Source organism: Paroedura picta, chromosome 3 (assembly GCF_049243985.1).
Source record: "Paroedura picta isolate Pp20150507F chromosome 3, Ppicta_v3.0, whole genome shotgun sequence".
Lineage (NCBI taxonomy): Eukaryota > Metazoa > Chordata > Lepidosauria > Squamata > Gekkonidae > Paroedura > Paroedura picta.
In genome coordinates, this window is record NC_135371.1 from 79,332,509 (window position 1) to 79,359,627 (window position 27,119).

The 27,119-nt window shown below is 48.5% G+C and overlaps 1 long non-coding RNA gene across 1 annotated transcript in view; it reads right to left on the reverse strand.

The window, feature by feature from the left end:
• The window catches only part of LOC143832294 (uncharacterized), a 73,033-nt gene that overhangs the window by 19,377 nt on the left and 26,537 nt on the right, over positions 1–27,119 (reverse strand). Inside the window, exons 2-3 of the long non-coding RNA XR_013229189.1 lie at positions 10,136–10,180; positions 9,550–9,672 (exon numbers count right to left, since the gene is read on the reverse strand). This is a non-coding gene — a long non-coding RNA (uncharacterized LOC143832294). The remainder of the gene's footprint in view (positions 1–9,549; positions 9,673–10,135; positions 10,181–27,119) is intronic.

Here is a 27,119-nt window from a genome sequence, read left to right on the forward strand (position 1 = left end):
TCACATCTGCCACCTGATGGGAATGAAGAATTGCTAACACCCGGGTCTCCCTACTGGTCTCCAGTCAAAGATAATGAAATCAGAGAACTCATTTCCAAACTCTGATACGGCAAGGCGCCCTGATGGCCTCCCACCAGAAATCTTTCAAAAATTTGCCAACTATTGGGCCCCTCTTCTTGCTTCTCTTTCACTAAAATGAATTCCTGCAGTTCCTTCCCTGCCTCCTGGAAAGAAGCGGTAGTTGTTTCGATTTTCAAAAAAGGCAGCCCAACCCTCCTAGCTAACTACAGACCTATCAGTCTCATTTCTGTCCCTGGAAAAATCTATGCCAGACATCTTAGATCCAGATTAGTGGAGCAGTCAGCTACCAAGGTAGGGCCAGAACAGATTGGTTTCATGACGGGAAAGTCCATTCTCGATCACGCCCTGACCCTCTACCATCTTGTGGCTAAATACACCTGTGGCAAATTGCCTTTCTTGACCTGCAAGCTGCTTTCAATTCCATCCCTAGAACTTAACTATGGAAAACATTATCAGACATGGGAATGGATTCCAGACTTTTGCACCTCATTTGCAACCTTCATACCAATACTGGCTGCCGAATCCACAGTGCCAGGGATGGGAAACTTTCAGATAGAATATCTGCCAACAAAGGTGTTAAACAGGGCTGCGATCTAGCCCCTTTTTGTATCCGATCTAGCTAAAATTTTGCAGGAATCCACTGCCATCCGTTGCCATCCATTGCGGTGATCCACTGCCATGCCCCAATGCTGGGAAGCTCTCCGGTCCCCCTCCTTTTGTATGTGGATGATGCAGTCCTCCTTTCCAAGTTTTCTCCAACTATTGCAATCAAAACCAACTCTAGATCAACTTCACCAAATCAATTAGAGCCCAAGCTGGGAGCTTAGTCTACCTTAAGTTGTCCAATAAGTTTCTATCACCTTGGTTTGTGAAGATTGAAGGCAAAGGGGTGGCAGGTTACGGTAGATGATCAATTGGGATGTGAGTGTCCTGCATAGTGAAGGGGGTTGGACTAGATGACCCATGAGGTCCCTTTCAACTCTTATTATTCTATGATTCGAAAAATATTTATATATTTTCTAAATCCAGAAAGCTCTCCATGTAGAAAATAAATGAACATTTAATTGAGCAAGTGCACCATTTTAAATACTTAGGAGTCCATTTGCACCACTCTTTGAAATGGACCCTAAACTGGAACCAAATATCAACCTGCACAAATCTCAAGGTGAATGCAATTTCTAAGGGAGGTCAAAACCTCCCTATTAAGATTTTTCAGACTATGCTGATCCCAAATTTTTTCTTCGGCATACTAGTATGGGGCATAGACCTCCCTGTAGGAGTAGAAAGACTGCAATTTGTCTTTCTTCGTGGATTATTGGATCTCCCCAAGTGCATTTATGCCTCCATAATATACTTGGAGACCAGTGTCACCCAACTGGGCTCTCTAGCCTGGCTCCGTATCTTTAAATGCTGGCTCCACCTGAACTTTAGTGCCTAAGCTGGGAGCTTAGTCTACCTTATGTTGTCCGATAAGTTTCCATCACCTTGGTTCATGAAGATTAACACCAAACTAAAGTCTATAGGCCTGTCTATTGAACTCTTGGAGAACCTTGAAGAGAACCAAGCTTACAATACCAGCTGGCAACAAATCTTGGATATTGACTATCAGAATACTATCACCAGAGCACGCAGAACATGCTCTCCCATCTTCTTTGAAATCTTTGCTTGCCCCAGCAAGAAGGATCTTGGAGTACTACACATCTTTAAAATCGTCATCTCTGAAGCAATTTTTTATGCTAACAAGGCTAGACCTCCTACCAATGGCAGTGACTAAAGGTCAATATGCTAAAATCCGATATGCTTATAGACTCTGCTCATGTCCTGCCAAGAAACCTGAGTCGATGGAACACGTTCTCTTTTGTGAGCAACACAACCATCTCAGAGAATGTTACTTATATCCTCTCATGTGGGCGAGCAAGATTTACGGTCCCTCAACAGTAGTGCACTCTCTTTTACTGGATCACAATCCTGAAGTAACTGAAGGCATTTCAAAATTCCTCCACAGGATTCTTTCCAAGTAACCTGGGATCTGAATTACCTTGTCTTTTATATAGCTGTTTTGCTATGTTTATGCCAATAAAAGTGTTTAACTTTGACTTTGAAAACAACAATTAAAACATAGGACAGGAATGAGGAATCACTTAGAGAATACCATGCATAAAAATTTCTCTGCCCCATTGCTGAAGCCTTCCCCTTCTGCCTCTCTTTCTCCAAGATAAAAGATCTTCTTCAACAAAGAAATACTTATCTCCTTCCAAAACATCTTTCCTAACTGAAAAGCCATTTTTAATTGAAGACTCTTTCTATCTTAAAGAAAAACACAGGAGAAGATAGTCATACATTCTATTTTAGCAGACAGGAGTCAATAGCATCCACTCTCACATCTCTGGTTGGTTTAGGTACTGGACAAATCAATTTGTTTTGAATGTATCATGTTTTATACATAAAACATTGTGAATAACAGATGGATATGAGTAGATCAAATTGTAAACCTGTGGAGAAATATATTGCAATATTTTATCCCTGTAACAAAAAAAAACATGCCTTAATCAAGGATAACTCAGGGATAACTCTAGAACTGTAGAAATACTAGTGTCAAGAGCAAGGGAAGCAATTACCAGGATCTGTAAACCTGTGGAGTGGTAAAAATAAAGCAGTAAGGGCACTATGGGCAGAGAAAGGGGTGGGGCCAGTCCATGATATGAGATGGCTAAATCAAGAGGGGCTGGCTATAAATATACTGCAAATAAAATTTATATACGGTATTTTCTCTTACTGAAAAAAGCAACAAAGCAATAAAGAGCACATGCCCAATGAAGACTGGGCACTATACCACAGGAGGCAAAGTGCCTAAGTCTCTCAAACCTTCCAGCAAAGGCAACCTGCCTGGTAAAAAAAAAGCTGCCAGTTCATTTCCACATGGTTCCTCTTTCATGTGCTAAGACTCTTTCACTTACTTTATTTCTCCCCTTCCCCTCCATTTTCATTCTCCTGTCTGTGGCATTTTCTTTCATGGGGTCAAAGCATTGCCCCAACAAGCAGGGAGTGGTAACCTCAATAAGTGACAGTCATGCCGAGCTCCATCAGAAGGAACAGCCTGTGGCACAGCGTTTTGCTCATTCACTCTCATCCCAGCTCTGAGCTAAAGTCTGCCAGAAGAGGCTCTGTTTCTGATCTGATCCTCCCCCTACCTCCCCTTTTCCTCATTTTTTATTTTCTGCCAGACTCTTGTTTCAGAGGTGCATCCCTGAGGAAATGTATGTCCTTTGTACTTTTCTCTGTGTATGCCTAATGAAAAATTATCTGCATAATTTATCTCTCACAACATATCCCTTTTCCTCTGGCTAAGTGTTTTTCTAAAATAGGGGTATTTGTGTGTAAACACACACACGCGCACACACACACACACAAATGTTTGACTACTAAAAAAAAAGCCACTGAAAAAGTGTGTCCCTCCCAAACACTTTTAGCATGTCAGCCCTAAAATGCAAGCCATTTACTGGCAGTACTTATTTTCGTGTTATGGAATATAGGCCTGCCTTGCTCTTTTGCCTCAGACTTATTTTAATGCAACTAGTTATGTTCACAGCCTTTTTTTTCTAATGCCGTAATATTAGTCACAGTTCATGTTTTGACCATTCTGAAAAAGGAGCAGAAAGACAACAGCATTTTTGTTGAATATTGACATAATTCAGTGCCGTGCTTTCGAACTGGCAAAAGTATAGGGCAGTTAAAGTTAGTCTAAAATCTTCCATGTCCTATTTTGAATCAAAATCCTGAATCCGGCTGCAAGGAGCGTGTGCCACTGGGCTCGCTCCCCCTCCCCGCCCCCCGACTTCCCCGCCTCCCACCATGTACTGCGGCCCATTCCTGGTTCTCTAGGGCCTCCACCAAGAGCAACCGTGGGGCCCAGCAGGCCTAATGGTGGGGGTAAGCACGACCACAGGTGTCACTAGGTTCCCTGAAATGGTTGGCCTGCTGGTGTTTGTGTGTGGCTTTGGATAGGTCACTTGCCATTTGGAAGGGGCTCCCCCCACTCTTTTCTGGTTATGCCAACACAGGTTTTGCAATAAAGCTGTGGCCACTTTATTTGCCAGAAAGAAATGTGTTTGCATGTGTCATCTATCACAGTGTTCCCGCACGGCCGGGAACATTCTAGCCTGTTAATACGTTATTAATGATTAACTTGTCTGACTTCTTAATAGACTTAATCAAACCCAGCTCTACCCTTTTTTGAATATTTATGATTTTTCAGCCCTTGCCCCAGCCTGGTGAAATATGCTCCTGGGAGAGATCAGAAGGATCCTGAGAGACCTAAATCATTTCTGCAGAGCCTGCAAGATGGAGCTATTCAAGGAGGCTTATGGTCGAGGCCCAAAATAAAATAATGTATTGTAATGTACTGAGTACAATACTGTAATGTATTGAGTTAATTGGGCAACTGCCCCTTTAAGGCTCTGCAGACGATTCCTTTGTATTGAGACTATTTAAGTTGCGCATGCGTTTTATTAGTTGCCGGTTGTTAGGTGCCCCTGTGCGTTAATGAAGGGTTTTGTAGAACGCATGTCTCTCTCACTATTTGATACTGGCGACGAGAATGGGATTTTGGCCCACAGAGAGAGAGTGAGAGAGAAGGAATGTCAACACAAGGACACATTTAAGAGTTCAACGTGTCCGACCCAGGGAAGTGGGAAAGCTACATCGAGCGGTTTGAATTTTATGCCATTGCAAACGGCATCACTGACGCCGACGGGAGGAGGGCACTTTTCTTCAGTGTGTGCGAGGCCCGGACTTATGAACTGGCAAAGGCTCTGGTGGCCCCGGCCCTATTGACAGCAACCTCCATAGAGAATGTTCTGGCCACGCTGACCGCCCACTTCACCCCCCGGCCCTCGGAAATTGCACGGAGGCAGAAGCCGGGTGAAAGCATTGCCTCGTACGTCGCTGAATTGAGGCAACTGGTCCAGCATTGCAACTTCCGAGACCTCGAAGAGGCCCTGCAAGGCAGACTAGTCTGTGGTCTTCGGGATGAGGCAACGCAAAGGAAGCTGTTTGCCCGACAGTCACTTACTTTCCAGGCCGCTGTGGACGAGGTACTGGCAGCTGAGGCGGCGGAGGCCAGCACGCGAGCAGTCAGGCAGGCACGAGGCCCTAGGGGTCTGACAGGAGAGCCGGAGGAGCCGCCAGGGGATGAGATCCACCGCCTGCGGCCAGGAGCTGTGCTGGCCCATAAAGCACCAACAGAAGAGCACAGAGAGAGGGCAGAGAGCCCCCAATGGTGTGGGAGCTGTGGAGGGCCCCTTGCCAGGAGCTCATGCAGGTTCAGGGAGGTGCGGTGCTGTGCCTGTAAGAAGCGAGGGCATATTGAAAGGGTCTGCGGAGCAAAGAGAGGCTCCAACACGACACAAGTGAAAGGCAAGGCATGGTCACAGTCAAGCTCCAGAGCCTGTGAAGTGGCCGTGGAAGAAGAATGAGAACCCGAATACCTGGACCAGAATTTGCGGCAGGAGTCAGCTCGGAAGATCACAGTCCAAGTGAAGCTCAACGGTCTGCCCTGTAACAAGGAGGTGGACTCCGGTTCCGCTTTTTCAATCATCGCGGAGTCCTTGTTTGAGCGCATCCGACTGAATGGGGGTTTGCAGTTAGAGAGGGGTTTGCCTCTGACTGATTTCTAGAGGAATTGGGTGCCGGTGATGGCAAAAGCCCGGGTGGTAGTGGAGTTTAATTAGTTTAAGGGCAGCCTGACCTTGGTGGTGGTGCCTGGGCAACGTACTAGTCTCCTGGGATTTGACTGGTTTGGCCCCCTTGGCATCACCGTGGGGGCCTTTGATGCTTTATTCCACCGGTTTGCCTCCGTGTTTGATGGGAAGCTGGGGCAGTACTGGGGGCCCCCAGTCTCCTTAGCACTGGATCCAGGGGTGGCTCCAATCAGGCTCAATCCACGGCATGTACCATTTGCCCTCAAACATAAAATAGAGGCCGAGTTAGATCAGCTAGTGGAACACGGGGTGCTGGAGCCTGTATCATATGCGAGGTGGGAGACTCCCATCGTCACTCCAGTAAAGGATAATGGTGAAATTTGAATTTGTGCTGATTATAAATGTACTATTAATCAAGCCCTTCGCCCGCATGCATTCCCAGTGCCCATAATTAGTCACCTATTGGCCTCCTTGGCAGATGGAAAGCTGTTCGCCAAGTTGGACTTGGCACAGGCTTACCAGCAGTTGTCGGTGGATGCCGCTTCCACTGAGGCCCAGACTATAGTCACTCACAAGGGGGCTTTTAAGGTAAACAGGCTACAGTTTGGGGTTAGTGTGGCTCTGGGAATTTTCCAACAGTTGATTGAAGATCTCTTAAAGGGGCTGAAGCGAACAGTGCCGTATTTTGATGATGTCCCAGTGATGGTGGAAACTGAGGCACAGCTGGTGGAAAGGCTGGGGGAAGTGTTAAAGCACTTTGAAACAGCAGGTTTGCCTGTGAATAGGGAGAAATGTGAATTTGGGGTACCCCATGTTGAATTCTTAGGGTATTTGATTGATGTGGCAGGCATCCACCCAACCCCTGGTAAGCTCAGAGCCATCCGAGAGGCACCCACCCCCTGGTCGAAGCAAGAGCTCCAGGCCTTCTTGGGCCTCCTTAATTTTTATCATTGTTTTTTGCTCAATAAGGCGTCATTGGCAGAGCCGCTACATCGACTGTTGGATAGGTCATTTGCAGATGTGAAGAACTTGCTGTCCTCTGTGAGTGTGTTAACACACTACGATGAGGCACTTCCTCTGATCTTGGCATGTGATGCCTCTCCTCATGGGGTAGGGGCCGTGTTAAGTCATAGGTTAGCATAGCGATCCCTAACCTGTGGGCTCCGGACCACATGTGGTCCGTTGACTAATTGGAGGTGGGCCGCAAAGGACGCCTTCTCCCCCCCCCCCCGGCCCTTTACAACACACTTTGGGTGTCATTGTCTCTCATCACTCCCAGATGGAACTATCTCATTGCAGTGAAACAAGCTCCGGGTTCCCATTGATTTGTCATTGTCATGAGTTAAAATTTCCATGAAAATAAAATGTTCCTTATGTTCATTGTTGTGGCGTGTCTGTACCTTATTTTGAAGGGATGTTTAAACATTACCATAGCAATCAGAGAGCGTTAGGGCAGTGGTTGAGAGTAGAGGAGTAAACTACCCCCCCCCCACTGGGCCTCAGTAAAATTGTCAAGCGTTGAGTGGTCCCCGGTGACAAAAAGGTTGGGGACCACTGGGTTAGCAGATGGCCGCAAGACCCCGCTTGCATATTATTCCCGCATGCTTTTGGCAGTGGGGAGGAATTATGCCCAGATAGGTAGGGAGGCCCTAGCCATGGTTGTGGAGGTGTGGAAATTTCATGATTTTTGTTATGGCTCCCCATTTACCATCTTAACCAACCATAAGCCCCTGCTGGGTTTGTTTGCTCCTCATAGGCAGACTCCTCAAATTCTGTCCCCCCGGGTACTCCATTGGGCTATATTTTTGAGTGATTATAATTATGAGTTGGAGTATGGACCTGGGGCCAGGATGATCCATGTCGGTGCCTTAAGTAGGCTCCCATTATCAACACCAGCCGAGGACCCTTCCCTGGCACATGGGGTCATGTTGCTGGAGACCTTGCCAGCCCCACTGCTTCATGCGGGAGATATTGCGGCTGCGTCCGCAAAAGACCCAGTAATGGCCAGGGTTTTGAACTGGGCATGGAGGGGGGTGGCCGGCACAGGTGCCAGGGGAACAGTTAGTGCCATTTGCGTCAAGGCGTACAGAACTGTCTGTACACAAAGGGTGTCTATTGTGGGGGGAAAGACTGATCATTGTGGAGCAGCTGTGGTCACGAGTGCTATCAGCACTTCACATTGGCCATCCTGGCATGGTGCGGATGAAGGCACTGGCCTATAGTTATGTCTGGTGGCCAAAAATGGACACGGACATTGCAGAGGGTGGGTGCAGAGGTGTGCTGCCTGCCAGGAGTCCCGGCCGCTTGCAGCCCATGTCCTGGTGCATCCATGGGAGACGGCCAGGGGGCCCTGGTCTAGGCTTCATATAGATTGTGTGGGCCCGTATAAGGTCAAATTTTCTTGGCGCCCTTCCGTCCGGTGACCAATGGCCAAGCAGAACGCATGGTGAGGACAACTAAGGACTCACTAGCACATCTGGTGCACGGGGACTGGGGCCAGCAGCATGTAAGTTTCCTGCTAGCACATCATGTGACACCTTGTGTGTCCACTGGTTGTCGCCCAGCGGAATTATTGATGCGCCGCCACCTGACAACATTGCTGGACAGATTGCATCTGGATTTGGGGGAACCCAAGGTGCCTGGGGGGAAGTTGAGAGGTCGGGAACCAAGGCTGTTTTTTCCATCTGACAGGGTGTATATCCGGAATTATGCAAATGGGCCTATGTGGTTACCAGCGGAAGTCCAGGAGGCGACAGGTCCAGTGTCTTACAGGGCAGTAATGCCAGATGGGAGGGTCTATAGGCGTCATGTTGACCAAATGAGATGGACGGTCCCCACAGATAGCTCTGTTCTTATGGAAGAGGCCAATGGATAGGAAGGTCTGGCATTTGACCAAGAAACTAATCTATCAGGATCAGATCTAGCACCGAGTGTTCCAGATCCAGCACCAAGTATTGGCAGCAAGGAGGCTGACCTCATCACTAGAGGAGGAAGAGGACTAGAATATCAACTTCTTTATCAAACATCCTCTGTCAGGGAATTTTAATTGGAGCATTTGGAAATTCAGTGTTTTAATTCTAAACCTGTATGAGTTTTTAAATGTTCATACCTGCCCTGAGTGATGAGGAAAGGTGGGTTAAAAATTAATAATTATTGTTGTTGTTTTAACATGGTGACTGATGCATTTTCAATTCTCATCATCTCATCATTTTGCAAAAATAGCCCAATGCCAGGAAACTAAGCATTATATGTTAGAAATGTTCAGGTGTTCAGGTGTAACAACAACAAGAGTGTGCAATCTTTTCCATGCTTAGTTGTACCTTCACTTATGGCCTTAAGTCATTTTCATACTTATATACTTCTGTTGGTTCTTACAGTGTAATCCTATACAAAGTTTCTTCAGTCTGTGCTCACTGATTGCAGTAGATTTAGACCAGAGTAACTCTGCATAGGTATTGTGACTTTACCCATATTTCTTTCATTTGTATCTCTGGCCAGATTCTATATAGGCTACTTGTGTTTAGAAGTGAAGCCAACTTGGGGGGTGGGATTTTAAATCAAAACTCTCAATGCAAATAATTCCATAAAGTTTTCAATAAAGCAAAACAACCACTTGCTCATGTTTCCAAAAGCGCAGTATCAAGTGTACGTTAACACACTAATAAACTTTGTTGATAGTGTGCGGGCCCACCCGGACTTGAAAGGGAAAAACCTAAAAAAGGAAAAGACAATGTATATTATGAGCAGCAATCCCAGAGAATTGACTTACCTGGGCCGTGGAGAGGGTCTGGAGCAGCGGCTGAACGCGGAGGGGTCTCAGCGAGGACTTTGGCACAGCAACAGGCTTGGCAGCGGCAGAAGGACATGGAGAGACCAGCGTGTGCTGCTGTGGCTGGATTGGAAGAGGCAGACAGCATCAGGAGAGCATAGAGAGAGAGAACAAACCTGGGGAGTCAAATACGGAGTGGGGGGATTCGACCGAGGCATGGGCATGGGGAAAGAGTGATACAAACAAGGAGGGTAAGGCAGGGCAGAGTATGCTGGCTGGTGGTGGGTCCAGAGGACTAGGACTGGCACCACGAGGAAGGGCTAGGCCTCGGGTCAGGCAGCGCAAGGGCAGCACAGAGGGGATCAGGGAGAGCGCCGGGGAGGCACAGGAGGAAAGAGGAAACACCCAAGGCGCAGGAGGAACGTGATTAGGTGATTAGGGGTGTGGAACTAGGTATATATAGCAAGGGGGCGGGGCCTAGAGGGGAATAAATAGAGTCACAGGAAAGGTGTGGGGTGGTGGTTGTTGCCTAGGAGTGTTGGTGTATGCATGGTGTGTAGTAGAGCTGGAATAAATCTTTACTCACCTGGAAGACTGTTCCTGCTGTGTGGTTTCTTCATAACCTACGTACCTGCAAGGAAAGATGGAAAAGAAGGGTGAGCTGCCTGGCACGTTCAAGAGGGGGCACCCTTCACAGATAGTTTGTTCCATTTGTTGTTCAATTCAGTTTAATCACTGAGGATGGATCTATTGTTATACCATTGCATAAAGTAAATGTCCAGTAAGAGTCAGGGCCTTCGAGAAAAATATTAGAAGGCAAAGACTTACCTGGCCACCATTTGACGGGCGGAGGAGCAGGCGCCAGGAAGAAGAGGCGCGAAGTTGCGTCGTGCCGGGAGGCACGTGAAGCCCGCGCGACGTTGGACGTAAAGGGCGGGGGGAGAGGGAGGCTATTTAAGCGCCACGTGCGCTGGCCTCGGCCTCTTTCCCCACCCGGAGCTGCGAGCGGAGGAGGCTTTCCCACCCACCCTCCCCTTTTGTTCCAGTGTTAATGGTGTGGAACTTTGTTCTTGTTGTTTAGTTGCTAATTATGTCACAGCTTATGGCGGGCAGTGTCAAGCGCACAGGAAACTCACAACAAAACTTATTCAAAAGAAAAATAGTTTTATTGATTAGCACTACACGCAATGGACTGAAAAGTCAAATCTGACTAGAAGCCAGATTTGCCTCAGCTTATCAATACATTTCTCCCGCCCGAAACTTGACAGTTCCCAAGGGGGGGAGGTGAGTGAGAAAAGACATATGTGAAAGCAAAACAGGATTCCAAACTCCCATCCTTGAAAGAGGTGACAAACAACCCTTTCCGCCCATAACAAGATAAGGTTAACATAACATCACTATTCTATTTTATTGCTTACAAACTACAAGGCCGGGACTAGCAGGCGCCGGGCCCCATCTAGTAATATAACTGACATGGAGGAACTCAGGCTAATTTATGACAGAGATTCTACAATCCTGACATCCCTCCGCATTAAAACTAACTTCACTCCCCCACCTAGCCGGCATCAACCGGGCGAGGACAATCAGGGAATGCTCGATGGAAAGCCCGGAGAAGGCGGGGTGCCTTCACATTCCCAGCCTCAACCCACTCTTTATCCCCAGAGGGGAAATCCTTCCAATCGACCAAATATTGAAGGCGACCCTTATGCAATCGAGAGTCTAAGATTTGGTTGACTTCATAGTGGGTGTCCTTATCGATGTAAATTGGAACAGGCATAGATGGAGGAGGGTGCCACTCGTCCGGGGCTGGAGCTCTTCGCAGCAGGCTGGAATGAAAAACCGGATGCACATTCCTATAAGTTTTTGGCAAAGCTAGCTCCACAGTCACATTATTTATCAGTTTCACCACTTTAAATGGCCCCACATACTTTGGGCCAAGTTTCTTGGACTTCTGCTGACACCTTAAGTTCTTAGTAGACAGGTAGGCTAGGTCACCCACTTTCCAATCAGGAGCAGGTACCCTCTTTTTATCAGCTTGAGCCTTATAGGCATGTTTGGCTTCTTTGAGGCTAGCAACGATCTCTGGCCAGCCCATACTGATGGATGCTGCCCATTTGTTTATGTCAGGAACCTCCGTGGAGCTAAGTCCCCAGGTGGGGGCTGACATTAAATCAGTTCCGTACACCACCTTGAAAGGCGATACCCCAGTTGAGGAGTGGACTCCATTGTTATAGGCGAACTCAGCAAGTGGCAGCAAGGAAACCCAGTCATCCTGCTGGTGATTGATGAAACAGCGTAAATACTGTTCCAGGATTTGGTTTACTCTTTCGGTCTGGCCATTTGACTCCGGGTGATAGCCTGAGGTGAGGGCTTGCTCCACACCTAATAGTTTAAGAAGCTCCCTCCAGAACTTGGAAACGAACTGGGGGCCCCGATCCGTCAAAACACGTGTCGGGATCCCGTGCAGACGTACCACGTGTTTAATAAACAGAGAGGCCAGTTTTGGTGCTGAGGGCACGCCCGTACAGGGGATGAAATGAGCCTGTTTGGAAAAAGCATCCACTACTACCCATATGACAGTGTTCCCTTGGCTGGGGGGAAGGTCTGTAATAAAGTCCATAGTCACATCAGTCCATGGACGTGAGGGGGTGGGCTGTGGTTGCAAAAGTCCCTTCTTCTTGCCCCCAATTGGTTTCGAGGCAATACAAATGGGGCACCCCTGCACATATTTCTCCACATCTTTACGTAAGGATGGCCACCAATACTGTCTCCTGACCAGGTGCAGAGTTTTCACAAAACCGAAATGTCCAGCGGTTTTTGCATCGTGGCAAAGTTTCAAAACTTTTCCCCGGGCCACGGCAGGCACAAAGAGTCTTTCGCCTTTGAAAAAGAGCCCCCCCTTCTCAGACAGATCAGGGCGGAGGGAGCAAAACTCTGGGTCAGTTGACAACTCCTTTTGGACCCAGCCCCCTGGGATGGGCGTATCAGTCTTTGTGTGGCTGCGCGTCACAGCGGCCATCCCCAGTTGGGCGGGGGTAAAGACGGTATCTACCAATGGGTCTCGTTTGCTATTGTACTGAGGCAGGCGCGATAGTGCATCCGCCAAAAAATTCAGTTTGCCAGGAAGATGCTTTAGGGAGAAGTTGAAACGAGCAAAAAACTCCGCCCATCTCATTTGCTTGGCCGAAAGCGAGCGGGGCTGCTTGAGTGCCTGAAGGTTTTTATGATCTGTCCAGACGACAAACGGGATCGCTGACCCCTCCAGCCAATGCCGCCAAGTGGAAAGGGCCAATTTCACTGCAGCCGCCTCTTTTTCCCAAATTGCCCAATTTCTTTCCGCAGCTGAAAATTTTTTTGATAAATAGGCCAGGGGGTGCAATTTCCCGTCCCTCCCCTCTTGGAGGATCACGGCCCCCATTGCTACGTCCGAAGAATCTACTTGTACTGTAAATTGCTTAGAGGGGTCGGCATGGGCCAACACAGGTTCAGACGTAAATAACAGCTTTAGCTTGTCAAATGCCTCCTGACAGGAGGGAGTCCAAGGGAGAGGCGCCCCAGGTCGGCTAGCTGTCTTCCCCCCTTTGGTTTTTAACAAGTCAGTGAGGGGCAGCGCAACCTTGGCAAAGTTGGGAATGAAGGTCCTGTAAAAATTGGCGAATCCTAGGAAACTTTGTAATTGCCTCCTAGTGCGGGGAGGTTCCCACACCAGCAAATCACGCACTTTGCCAGGGTCCATCTCGATCCCCGCCTGGGAGACCCGGAACCCCAAAAACTCCACTGCATCGCGGTGGAACTCACATTTTGACAGTTTAGCAAACAAGTGGTGCTTCCGCAAGCGGCGGAGCACTTCGCGGACCAGCTTAGCATGACTCTCAACATTCTCTGAATACACAAGAATATCATCAATGTAAACCAACACCCCTTGGTACAATAAATCATGCATAATTTCATTAATCATATTCATGAACACGCCCGGAGCGCCGGCGAGGCCGAACGGCATTACGGTGTATTCAAACTGCCCCAGGGGCGTATTAAAAGCCGTTAAATATTCATGCCCCTTCTTGATTCGAACTCGGTAATAGGCTTCCCTTAAGTCCAGTTTCGTGAACACGCGCGCCTTCCCCAAGTGGCCCAATAAGTCTTTTATCAGGGGAAGCGGGTAGGCGTTGCAGGTGGAGACCGCGTTCAACCCGCGGTAGTCGGTACACAACCGCAGCGAACCGTCCTTCTTTTTTACGAAAAGGACCGGGGCTGCCAAGGAAGATGTGGCTGGTCTAATAAAACCCCTTGCTAGGTTTTTATCCAGAAATTCTCTAAGCTCTGCCATCTCCCGCGGGCTCATGGAATAAAGTTTGGCTTTGGGGAGAGGCTCTCCTTTCTTTAATTCGATGGCACAGTCAGTTTTGCGGTGGGGGGGGAGCTGGTTGCACTCCACCTCCGCGAACACATCACCAAAGTCCCGATATTCAGGAGGGAGCGCGTCCACCCCTACTCCCAAAGCAGCCACCACCCCGGATCCCGCAGGACCCTGCTGCCGCGTGTGCTGCTCGCAGGCGGCGGAGGTAAATTCCACAGTCCCTTCCTTCCACTTCACAAGGGGATCGTGTTCCCTCAGCCAATCCAACCCCAACACACAAGGGAAGGCAGAGTGAGGGGCCACCAAAGGTTGGATTTGCTCCCAATGTTTTTCTATGTCCAAGTCCATGGGGCGAGTTTTTGCCGTAGCTTCCCCTCCGGGAGCGCATTTCCCATCTAACTGGGTGATTGGCAAGGGTTCCTTCAGTGCCACCTTCCCCACCCCCAAAGTCTCGGCCAGTACCGGGCTCACTAGGGATTGGGTGCACCCCGAGTCCACGATACAGCGGATTCCCACCGTCTTTCCCGACCTGGGGTTAGAAAGGTTGGCCGGTAGGAGTAGCAAGGGGGAATCACTCACCACGCGTTTGCCCCTGTTGGCGGCCTGCTGGCGGGGCGCCTTTACAGCAGACCGTCCTCGTTTCCCGACTGCTCCTCAGCTTGATCCTCGTCCTCCAGCCCGCTTCCCTCCTCCGAGTCGTCCACCGCCGGTACGGCAGCCACTGGCACCAGGAGGGATTTGGCGCTTTTCTTCGTGGTGGTTTTCTTGGCAGGCGGGGCTTTCGATGGGGCGCCGCTCGCAGCTTTCGGGGTTGATGCCGCTTTCGTTGGGCAGTGTGCGAGGAAGTGCCCGGCTTGGCCACATCCCAAGCACAGCCCTTTCTCCATGCGCCGAGTGCGCTCCGCCGGTTCCAATTTGGTTCGGGGCTTGGTCTTCACCGGGGTGGAAGTCTTCGCCATGGTTTTCCCGGCCAGTGCTTGCACCATTGAGGCCCGCTCCAAGCGGTTTTCCATTTCTCCGGCCAGCTGGACCCACCCTTCGACGGTGAGTGGGTCTTCCAGGAGGAGGCACTTATCAGCCAGAGTGGGATTGAGGCCCCCCACAAACGCCAGAACACGTTGGGGCTCCGTCCAGTCCGGCACCGAGGAAGCCAACTCCTTAAATTCCCTGGCGTACTCAACCACTGACAATTTTCCTTGCCGGTGAGCCCGGAGTTTCTTCTCCGCAGTCTCCCGTTCAAACGGTTCCACGTACATCTGGCGCAGGGCCCTCATGAAATGGTTGTAGTCGCGGGTAGCTTGGGGGTGGTAACGGTACAAATCCACGAACCATTTGGCGGCTTTGCCCTCCAGGGCTTGCCCCACGAAACGCACTCGTTCGGCGTCATCTTGGAAAGTGAACCCCATGTCCATCATGTAGGCTTGGAGGTGCACCAGGAACGTGGGGAAGTCGGAGGGGTCCCCAGAAAACTTTGCCTTGAACTTATAGGTGTTCCGCATTTCTACTCCACGGAGGTGGGCAGGTAGGCGCCCTGGGCCCCAGTCCGCCGGTGCTGGGGCCGGGGCCGGGGGTCTTGCACCCCGGCCAATGCCTCGCCCTCTCCCAGCCGCCGCTCTCGCTCGTTCCGCTGCCTGCGCCGCTGCTGCCGCCCGCGCGGCCGCCCGCGCTGCCTCACGCGCCGCCGCTGCTGCCGCCGCCTCGGCTCCCGCGACGTCCGCCGCTGCCCGTGCCGCTGCCGCCGCCGCTGCGTCCTCGCCTCCGTCCGCGCCGTCTCCACCAGCACCGTCGCCGCCGGCGCCGCCTTCGTCCTCTCGTTCCTCACCTTCGTCTTCTCTCTCCCTCTGCGCTCTTGCGCGTGCTTCCGCCTCTGCTTCGATTTCTAGCTGAGCCCGGGCTCTGGCCAGCGCCTCAGCCGCCTCCGTCGTTGCTTGCGCGGCCGCCATGCCGTGTTCCTGCAGTGCAAACCCACCGCTCTCTCTCCGCGCACTGGTATCGTGTGCAGCCCCACCGAGCACGTCCTTAAGCAGGCGTTGTGTTCGGCGTCTCTCCTCCGGATCCAGCCGACCCGAGAGGTCCTGCAGCCAGTTAGTCACCCTGTCCAGCTTGTACTGCAAGTCCTGTGTCTCACCCACAGGCTCCAGCGCGTAGCTAGGCAGTCCCAGGTGCTCCGGCCACCGTTCATCCCCAGTAGGGCGGTCGTATTTTGACAATCGCCTGCGCTGGGTGATGTGACGTTCCAAAAATTCCTCGGGCCCCGGGGTTGCCCCCGAGACAGCCCGCATCATGGCCGAGCTGGGCGGCCCCGCACCAGCACCTTCGGCCTGGGAGAGGTCCCAATCCAGGCCCTCTCCCGGTTCAGAAAAAGTATGTCCCTCGCCCTGCATTTTGCAGGTGAAAGGAGTTGTGAGATTTGACTTGATGTCAAGCGCACAGGAAACTCACAACAAAACTTATTCAAAAGAAAAATAGTTTTATTGATTAGCACTACACGCAATGGACTGAAAAGTCAAATCTGACTAGAAGCCAGATTTGCCTCAGCTTATCAATACATTTCTCCCGCCCGAAACTTGACAGTTCCCAAGGGGGGGAGGTGAGTGAGAAAAGACATATGTGAAAGCAAAACAGGATTCCAAACTCCCATCCTTGAAAGAGGTGACAAACAACCCTTTCCGCCCATAACAAGATAAGGTTAACATAACATCACTATTCTATTTTATTGCTTACAAACTACAAGGCCGGGACTAGCAGGCGCCGGGCCCCATCTAGTAATATAACTGACATGGAGGAACTCAGGCTAATTTATGACAGAGATTCTACAATCCTGACAGGCAGGGTGGCATAGGGAGAGCCTGAGTTTTTGGAGGAGTACGGCTTGCGGCCCGACTCCCAGGTTGGGACCTCTTAAGAGGTGGCCGTGCGTGGAGGATTTGACCCTTCGTGGAGAAGGCTAGGACTCCACGCAGCCGGGTGGCCTGAGGTGGACCAATGGAGGTGTGCGCCCCCTGCGGTACCTTGGGTGGCGCTTCCCAGGTAGGAAGCCCTGTGGCCAAGGATCCCCTCTCCCGGCTGGGAGATGGGGAAAGGATCCTGGTAGGGCCACTAGGGAATTGGATGCGGGGTGTGGTCGGCTGACCACAGAACAGGCTCTCACCTTTTCCAATCCCAACACTCTATGGTTATTGTAAGCAATAAAGCTGTGGCCGGTTATGCCAACCTAACGTAAGGTGCAAGCGTCTTCACTGGGGCCGGTAATGCCCTCCTGCCTGTCAAATATTAATGTCCTTTAGTGGCTGTTGATTTTTCTCCATGGGAGTTAATTGTGTCAAAATGGCATCTTTAAAAAATTTTTTTTTAATTTATTTAATGGAAAGGATGGGGGGTGAAGGGTTTGATGTACATTATACAGTGCAGGAAAAGAGGGAGGAGAATAGGTCAGTTTTCAAATACAGTCTCATCTTAACATTATCTACTTGTTGGCTAATTACAATGATCCTGTGTTTTTATGGATAATTATGTCTCTTGATAATCCAGAAAGCATTTCCAATGGTTTTGAAATTTTTCTGGAAGTTCTTTGCGTACCATGCTAGTCAGTCTTGCCTTTGATACAAAGTATCCCATCTTAAGAGCCTCTTGTGGCGCAGAGTGGTAAGGCAGCCGTCTGAAAGCTTTGCCCATGAGGCTGGGAGTTCAATCCCAGCAGCCGGCTCAAGTTTGACTCAGCCTTCCATCCTTCCGAGGTCGGTAAAATGAGTACCCAGCTTGAGTACCCAGCTTGGTGCTGGGGGATAAACGGTAATGACTGGGGAAGGCACTGGCAAACCACCCCGTATTGAGTCTGCCATGAAAACGCTGGAGGGCGTCACCCCAAGGGTCAGACATGACTCGGTGCTTGCACAGGGGATACCTTTACCTTTTACCTTTATCCCATCTTGTCCAACCATTCTTCAACTTCTGGAACTGATGTTTGCTTCCACTTCGCTGCTACTAGTAACCTAGCTGCAGTGGTTGCATAGAAGAAGAACTCTTTTAGTTGCTTTGGTAAGTTAGTTGGGAGGAAACACAACAACATATGTTTAGCATACATAGGAAACATACACTTCATAATTTCCTACATGAGCCTGTGTATTTTACACCAAAACTTTTGGATCTTTTCACACGTCCACCACATATGGTAGAAGGAGCCTATTGCCTCTTTACATCTCCAACACCTGTTACCCCCATTAGATGTCATCTTACCTACAAGTTTGGGAGGTAACATACCACCGGAAAAACATTTTGAACCACCCTTCTCTCAGGGATTGACATATTGTTAGTTTGATGTTTTTTCTCCAAAGTTCCTCCCATTCCTCTAACATAATTTTTTGCCCAAAATTTTGCATCCACTTAATCATGCAATGTTTTATCTGTTCTCCCTTGGTTTCTAATTTTAACAGAAGTTTATAGATTTGGCCTAGCAAGTGAGGTTTATTTGTTTTTACTAGCATTTCGAATTCAGTGCAGTTATTAGGTTGGCTTCTTGATTCTCTTACTTCTGATTTAAATCTTGAGATTAGCTGTCTATATGTGAGCCAGTCAAGTTCTTTATGCTCTAGTTGCATCTGAGAATAGTCTTTTATTGACCAGGACAAGTTTTGTTTTGATCATCTCATCAGCTCCTCCTTTATATGTCCCCATGTCTTAGTATAGTTATTTTGAAATTGATTTTTTTTGGGTTAACATCACAGCCTGTGATTTCACGCATTTCAACCGTTTTTTGCTCATCATCTGTAAATGAGAAGATCTTTGTTTTGGTTCTATTAATTTTATAGCTGGAAACTTGACCAAATTCTTCCAGCTGATTCATCACTCTTGGTACAAAGTCTCCAGGGTTATTTCTGTTAATAATACATCGTCTGCATAACTTCTGATTTTATATACCTGTTCATCAACTTTGATTCCTGATATTTTTTCATCTGCCCTTATGTTATGAGCCAGTATTTCCAATACCATGTTAAACAGAAGTGGGGATAGCGGGCAGCCTTGCCTTGTTCCTCTTCCAATCATAATTTTTTCTTCCGTTACCATTCTGTTGATCAAGATTCTTGCTTTGAAGTATATTTTTCTTGTTTGAAGTATATTTTTTGCATCCATTTCATAAAATTGGTTCTGCATTCCATTTGTTCAAGTGCAGATAACAGGAAATTCCATCTAACATTATCAAAGGCCTTTTCGGCATCTAGGAATAGAAGACCTGCCTCTTCTGTATTTGGACATTCTAGGCAAAACGGATGTTGTCTTTCATTTGTCTTCCTTGTATGAATCCTGTTTGGTCCTCATGAATGACATCGACTGCACACTTCATGAGTCATTTAGCTAATATTTTTGTAAATATTTTATAATCTAAATTCAATAAAGAGTTTGGCCTATAAGATTGTGGCAATTTTATGTCCGCTTCTTCTTTTAGGGATTAATGAAATATATGCTTGTCGCCAGGATTCTGGATACATTCCAGCTTCCCCTTCAATGATTTCATTCACTGTACGTTGTAAAGGGAGGGTCACATCATGTTTCATTTGCTTGTAGAATTCCATTGTTAATCCATCTGGTCCTGGTGGTTTGCCCGATTTCAAAGATGATATGGCTTTTTCTATTTCTTGAATTGTGATTACCTGATTTAACAGTTCCTGATGCTCTTGTGTGAATTTTTCTATTGAGGCTTCCTGAAGATACTCTTTTATTCCCACATCTGTCGCTTTGGGGGTCTCGTATAATCCTTTAAAATACTTAAGAAAATATTGCTGTATTTTTTCCTCTGTGTGATACTCTTGGTTCCCAATTCTCACTGATGCAATGGTCTTTTTAGCTGATTCCTTCCTCAGATCCTCCAGCACATCCAGGAACATTGCAACCCACAGCCTGGGGAGACTATCTGCCTCCATGTATTCTTTCAATGAGTGCAATGGGAGGGTGAGACCATTGCTGATTACATGGGCGCCCTCCACAACCTCGCTCGAGATTGCCATTTCTCTAACCTCAAGGAGGCACAGAGATTGATTTGTCTGCAGTCACCGGGATGAAGCCACCCAGAGCTGGCTCTTCGGGGAAAGGGGGCTGACCTTCAAAGATGCACTGAAGGATGCTGCCAATGCCACAACCTCCATCCACAGCACTAGGCCTGTCCAAGACTATGTGTTGCCCCAGCACTCACGAGCAGCACAACAAGATACAGCCATCCACCATCAGGAGATCAGAGAGGACTCTGGCTCCATGACTGAAGTATACCATACCACTGCTTGTCCATGCCACAGTCCAGCAAACCCAGAGGGACCATGCACTGGCAATGGAGGCCAGCATACATGTAGTGCATCCAAGTTCACCAACACCATTTGCAAGGCTTGCAGTAAGAAGGGGCACATAGCCCAAGTGTGCTATTTGAAGCCAGCCACCATGACTCATCCGTAATTGATCAAGGGAGTGCCCCGCCAACAGCATTCACTACAAGAAAAAAAACTTCAACTACACAGTGTGCCATCCATGGACATCGTTTGGAGTACCTGCACAGATTTCATTCATTCGACACAGAATGGCCCCAAGAAGCAGAGGATTGAGGGTGTTTCATGTTCCATGGAACTGGACACTGGGTTATCACTCTCAATCATTTGGAGTATGATCCTCAGGTGCCTGTACCTGAATGGGGGACCCCCTCTCTGCCCCTTGGGGAGACTCATTCCAATAAGGGGTATGGGGGGAATTTTCCTGTTTGTTTTTGGAATTTTTCAGGCCCCTCGACTAGTTATTGTCGAGGGGTTATCCATTAGTCCCATCGGCCTAGACTGGGTTGGGTTGCTTGGGATCACCATCAGCAGCATCCATCAGCTCCAGTCCACATACTTAGAGGTTGTTTGCAGTGAGTTCCCAGCTGTTTTTGAAGACTGTGTGTCACTACACCAGCACACTGATTTCCCTGGAGTTTCTCTGCAGTGGCAAATTTGTATATATTTGCTGGACTGTGGCATGAACAAGCAGTGGTATGGTACACTTCAGTCATGGATTCCTTGGAGCCAGAGTCCTCTATGATCACTGCAGATGGGGACTGCAGCAAAGAAATTAAAAGACGCTTGCTCCTGGGGAGGAAAGCTATGGAAAATCTAGACAGCATCCTAAAAAGCAGAGACATCAGCGGGGCTGTGGAAGTCCTGGATCGTTTGGGAGGGGTGGGACCTCGCGGCCTACCTGGTGTCCTTGGGGGGGGGGGGCGCGGCGGGAAAGCTGGAGGGCAGGAGGAAGTGGACTTGCGTAGTATTGACTTGCGTAGGATTCTCGAGCTGCGGCTGGGAAGCTGGCTGGGCACTCAGGCTGTGGCCGGTGCATGTGGCTGCATGTGGTGCCGGTGGAGGTGGCCAGCTTGGGCTGCTTGGTGGAGTGGGCCGCCGGCGCCGCCGGGTGCCCCGAAGCTTCCTCCACCGGCCGCAGCTGGTGGGGTGGTCCGGTGGGCGATGAGTTATGGGCGGCAGTGGGGCGTCCTGCGCGTGCGCGGCAGGCGGGAGCAGCCTCAGCCGGCGTCACGGGAGCTGGGCGGCTGGCGCTCCATGTTGGGTCGCGTAAGTGCGGGCGGCGGCCCCGAAGCATCCCCCGCCAGCTGCTGCTGGCTGGCTGGGCTGGGGGGCGATATGTTGTTAGCGGCAGCGAGGACCTGCGGCCTTGAAAGGCTTGCAGGTAATGGCGGCGGGCGGACGGCTGTTTCGGAGCACAGAGGGGGCGGATCGGGAGGCGCTTTGCGGGCGGAAAGGATCGGGCAGACGGCCGTCCCTGTGGCTTCCGACGCAGCTCGTCTCCCCGCCTGTTTGCCTCCTGTCGCCGCGGCGGCGGCGGCTCCAGCAGCGGGTGGGCCAGGAGCGACGGGCCGGTGGCTCCCAGCGGCTTCCTTCGCTGGCCATCCCGACTGGTAGCGCGAGACCTCTCCGCCTCAAAGTGGCCAGGCGGAGCGGCAGACAGCCTGCCAGCCAGCCAGCCAGCCAGCCGGCGCCGCACGTGGGCCAAGAGCGCTGCGAGGGAGGAAAGGAGGGAGGCCTCCGCGCTTCCCTTTTGCAGGCAGCGCGGGATGGCGCTGTGGCTCGGTGGGGGTCCCGGGCTCGCTCGGTCGGTGGGCTGAGACGGCGAGAGGCGCGTTGCGCCTCTCACTGCGTCAGGCCGGCAGGCAGGGAACCCCCGGCAGCCGCGCTCTGCGCGGCTGCCGGGGACTCCCTTGCGGGCAGCCGGACGCATCGGAGGCGCTTCACGCCTCCGACGTGCCAGGCCACCGGCAAAGGGAGTAAGTGCAAAGGGAGCAAGTGCGAGCCGCGCTGTGTGCGGCTCGCACTTGCTGGGGCCGGGAATCGGAGGGACCAATTGGCAGGTGCTGTGCGCCTGCCAATTGGTCCTTCCGATTGTCTGTCTAGAGGAAGGGTCCAATTCGGACCCTTCCTCATCACGGACACATCCCGCCCTAGAACCCCTTAGCCTTTTATTTAGTCCGTGGCGCCCGCGGCGCCACGGGCGGTTTAAAGATACTGGAAAAAAGACTGCAGCTTGGCTATTATCAGTAGGTAGGCAGGTCATATGACACCCATTTTGCAATCTTGCCATTGGCTGCCCACCATTTACTGGGTTCAATTCAAAGTGCTGGTTATAACATACAATGTTATTGTGTATGTATAACAATGTTACTGTGTATGTATAACATACAATGTTACCATGGGTGCCCAGGTAGGAAAAGGGAATACACAGACATCTGTATTCTCATGCTCCGAGGCAATGGAAGCCCTAAAGTGTGCCAAGGCTGGGCCAGGGCCAGGCCAGCACTAATGTAACGTGGCAGTGGAGATTAACCCCACTGCCATAGGAGTACTGGCTCGGCCTTTCTGCCCCATGAGGAATCAGTATTGAACTCTCACATCTGCAAGATTGCTTCTCCTTCTGTGCTCTCCCTTGATAGTTTCACTCATCTAAGCAGGGCCTTCTTCAGGTTCCACCCTGCTAAAGGGCAAGATCAGCAATTGCCCATATATAATTATTCAGGAGAGCTTTTTGGGTGGGAGAGGGGTTCAATAGATCCAAACCAAAAAAGTACTGATTAAAAAATTGCATGCCTCTAGTGATGGGGTCCTCACACTGTGCAATCAGTTCAGAGCCACTGTATGCTCACACATTTTACCCTTCCCTTTGAATCTAGAAGACTGTTCAGAACAGTCAATAAAGTAGATGCCATGTGTTTATGTGGGAATCTTGATTGACAGAAATACTAACTGGTTGAGTTGTTCTTTTCATTTTATATAATAGGAACTAGTTCATTTTTTTAAAGTGCAGATAGAACAATTGAGGTTCTTAAGAACTGTGTTTTCATGTATTCAAATGGGGAGTCATTATTCCTTCATTTGCAGAAAGAAAATCAAGCAGTAGTGGAATGGACCTTCTGGAACTGACAATAAACCTTGCTGTGTTCTTGCCAATTCTTGTACAAATCCTATTTATATTCCCTGGTGTTAACAAAGGGCTTGGAAAATAATGATCAGCACAAATGCTGCCAAATTGATCAGCACAAATCAAATTTGTGCTGCCAAATGCTGCCAAATTGATCAGCACAGATCAAATTGATCAGAATATATGCTTGTTCTCTCCATTCAAGTCACATAGCAACTAATTTTATATGAATAGTAAGAGAAGATATTCTTTTATTAGCCTTACTTCACACATGCAAATTCCACTTATTTTCTTCTTATCACTCAGTCTTATGCATGGAGGCACTAATGCAATGGGAATTGTTAATGTAATTCAAAAGACACATATTTATAAGACAAGACATCTTTTGATGAATCTGACTGCATCCTTTCAAGTCCCTGTAAGAATAAGACTCACTACATGTGTCTTTTTGTATCACTGGTTGACAAACTAATGTTCATCCCCATGGCTGTGTACCAGAAAACATGATTCCTTGGCTGAAATAGATGAGACTCTCATATAGGCCAGAAGTGGAGTCCTTCAAACAGACATTTTTCATACAGCATTGTACTTTATGTTATGTATTATAAGTCTACTGAATATAACTGCTCTTGGCTCTTCCACCACCTTGCATTTGCTAACCCAAGCAATAATGCTCTCCTGTTACTTAAATGATTTGTCAGCCATATGTTCTTGTAATTGTTGATTCTGAAATGATAAATAAAGGTTAAAACCTTCTATCACTTTCAAAAGATGTCTTAGAAGCAATTAAAATGAGACACAAGCATTTAGAAATTAGCATAACAAGGCAGTTTTGAAAGTGGTGGTGAAATAAGGTAACGTTGCAATACAACCACAAATTGGAATAGAAATACTGTAGTCCCTTTTTTTCTTGGAGCTGCTTGCAACAATAACCGATTAATTGTATTCCTGGTTTGTAGTAAGAAAATAAGGGCCATTCCGCATGACTTTAATATAGCACTAGTCTTACATTTTGTTTCCGCATGACGTCGTGAGCAATCTGCAACATTCCTGCAACACTAGCTCCAAAATCGCTTCATTGTAGCGATTTCCGGGGGAATCAGGAAAAGTGGATTCACCCTCAGAAAATCGCTACACTCTTGCCAACAACCTGCAACACTTGCAAAAAAGACATGTGCGTTCTCAATGTAGCGGTTGCAACAAAGTCCCTCCCCCTGGCTCTCTCCTCCAAACTTCCGGCGAAGCAATCGCCATTTTTTTCCCCTCGGAGTGGGGAAAGCAAGGAACCAGCAAGGTTTCATTCACCCAGCGAGGCTTCTCCGGCTACAGTCCCTCCACAGAAGTGCTTTAAAGCTCCCCTAAGTCCACAAGCACAACACAGCCCCCTGTTCGCCAGTTCCCTTTAATTTCAGCCCAAAATCGTGCCCGTGCGGGGGGGGGGGAATTTTTTTCTCCACTCGGGGGAGTGTGGTAACAATGAATCACCAGCTCACACGCCAGCTAGATGGGTCTCTCCGTTGCAACGAATCAATGCATATTCGTTGCAACGTTTGTGTGTGTGTGTTTTTTTGAAACCTGTGCTTAAAGGGAAAGGGGCTTTTCGGGAGCATGATAACAACCGCCCATTGGCTGTTCTGTTTGATTGACGGACAGGGGCGAGAACAAGCACAGAAAAAAATTGCTTCCTTTCTAGCAATTCCTGCGAGACTGGAAACCTGAGGGGAACGAATGAAATGCTACTGGATTCCACTACTAATGAAGGTATGCTGAATGCCGAGATTCCATTATTTAAAATAGCGTTTCCACTTTCTGAAAGCAATTGGCAACATTGATCCTTGTGCGGAATGGCCCTCCGATTGTTTTCAGAGAACTCAATGGATTTACAAGGGTGTGACACTGCTTAGGACTGCAATGGAAGTGACAAGATTTTCAGATCTGGAAACTAGATGGCAATTTGTACTGAAGGTTGAGGCACTGAATTAACCATTTACATGTTCCACTGCAGTTGGGGTTGACCACTCTGGGCTGGGAAGTTCCTGTGGAGGGCAGGACTGAGGGAAGGTAGAGGCCTCAGCCTGTTCCCAATGTATCACTGCCCTGTAGGATTGTTAACAGCCAGAATAAAACAGAGCCACACCTCAATAGTTTTTACTAGTGCAGGGGGCTCTCAGCTGATGGTGTTCTAGGGCCATGTTGATTTCTTATTCCATGCCTATTGAGAAGCCAGTTTATATGGACATTTATCATACACATTGGATATAGGACTCAAGTGGCTAGCTCTGCATCTATGTGGCCCCAAAACTATGTATATAGAACTACAAAGCTAAACATAAAATGGTATTGGTGACATCTGATTGTGCCTTTTAAAGACGTTACTAGAGTGAGATTTTTCAGTGGACGCTCCATTGTGTCTAAAGATAGAAGAATCCCCTCCCCCTATCATTTCCTCCAGGAACTTTCCAACAGCCTTAAGTTAAATGTGTGATAATGGGAGCACACCATTGGATTGTTGCCCCTCCCAGCCAAGCCATCAGAGTGTCCATAGACTAACTAAGCCTTCATATGTCCCTCTCAAATCCTGTCTCCCTGCTCTATCCTTCATGTTAATGATCCTCATTGTCTCTCAGAATTTCCTACCAGCTAGCCCATCTGAGCCATTTATTAGATATAGGTAAAAGGTTGACTGCTCTATACCTGAAAAGATAAACACTACTAATCTTCCAACTACTGATAGCTCTTCCCCTTAGGGCTGCCAGCTCCAGGTTGGAAAATTCCTGGAGATTTGGGGGTACAGCTTTGGGAGAACATGTTTTTAGAGGGAAGCAACCTTAGCAGGAAATAATGCCACAGAGCCCACTGTGCAAAGCAGCCATTTTCTTCAGGGAAATTAATCTCTGTCATCTGGAGATCTGTTTCAACTCCAGGTGATCTCCATGGCAACCCTTGTTTCCATGGGAAGTGTTTTAAACTTCATACCATGGCATGTGTGTTATCTGTCCTAGCCTTCAGGTATGGCTTGTGTTGGCTTTGATAACTATTCCCAGAGAATCTCTTCAGGGTGTGAATATTAGCACTCTTATATCAATCTCTTACCTAATATTGACAAAATGTCACCCAGAGATTTTATCACAGTGAAACTTCCTTTTCTTCTTGCATTCTATTGTACATTTGTTTAGCTTTATATGGAAGCTTTATATGCTGGACCCATGAAAACTGGTTTCCATTATGAATATATGGCTTGACATAGTCAGAGCTTCTTAAAAGGCAGCTATAATTACAAAATAGTTAATTCCCATAAAATTATAGAGATTTACTCCTCTGAGGTAATACTTCAGAAATCAAGGCTAGACCTCATCAGGAGGAGGCCCAGCCTAATAGCCATTTGGTCACTGCAGGTAAAATTTGGTCACTGCAGGTAAAATAAGTCTTGCAAAGTAGGTAAGGAAAACAAATGTGGTATTCCTATTTAGCAGGACCCTCAGTGGCATGTCAGTTATTGCAGGCTTATTGTGGAGAGGTCATGCAGAGAAAAGAACACACGGGCAATTCTTCAGTGAAGTGAAAAGGTCACCGCTTTATTGATTACAGACTAAGTAACATTGGCACAGCATGGGGACAGATCTAGACATCAGGCAAACTGGTCCCCCAGCCCATTTGTTGAGGAATAAACCGTAGAGTGGCATTTTCTTTCTTTCTTTCTTTCTTTCTTTCTTTCTTTCTTTCTTTCTTTCTTTCTTTCTTTCTTTCTTTCTTTCTTTCTTTCTTTCTTTCTTTC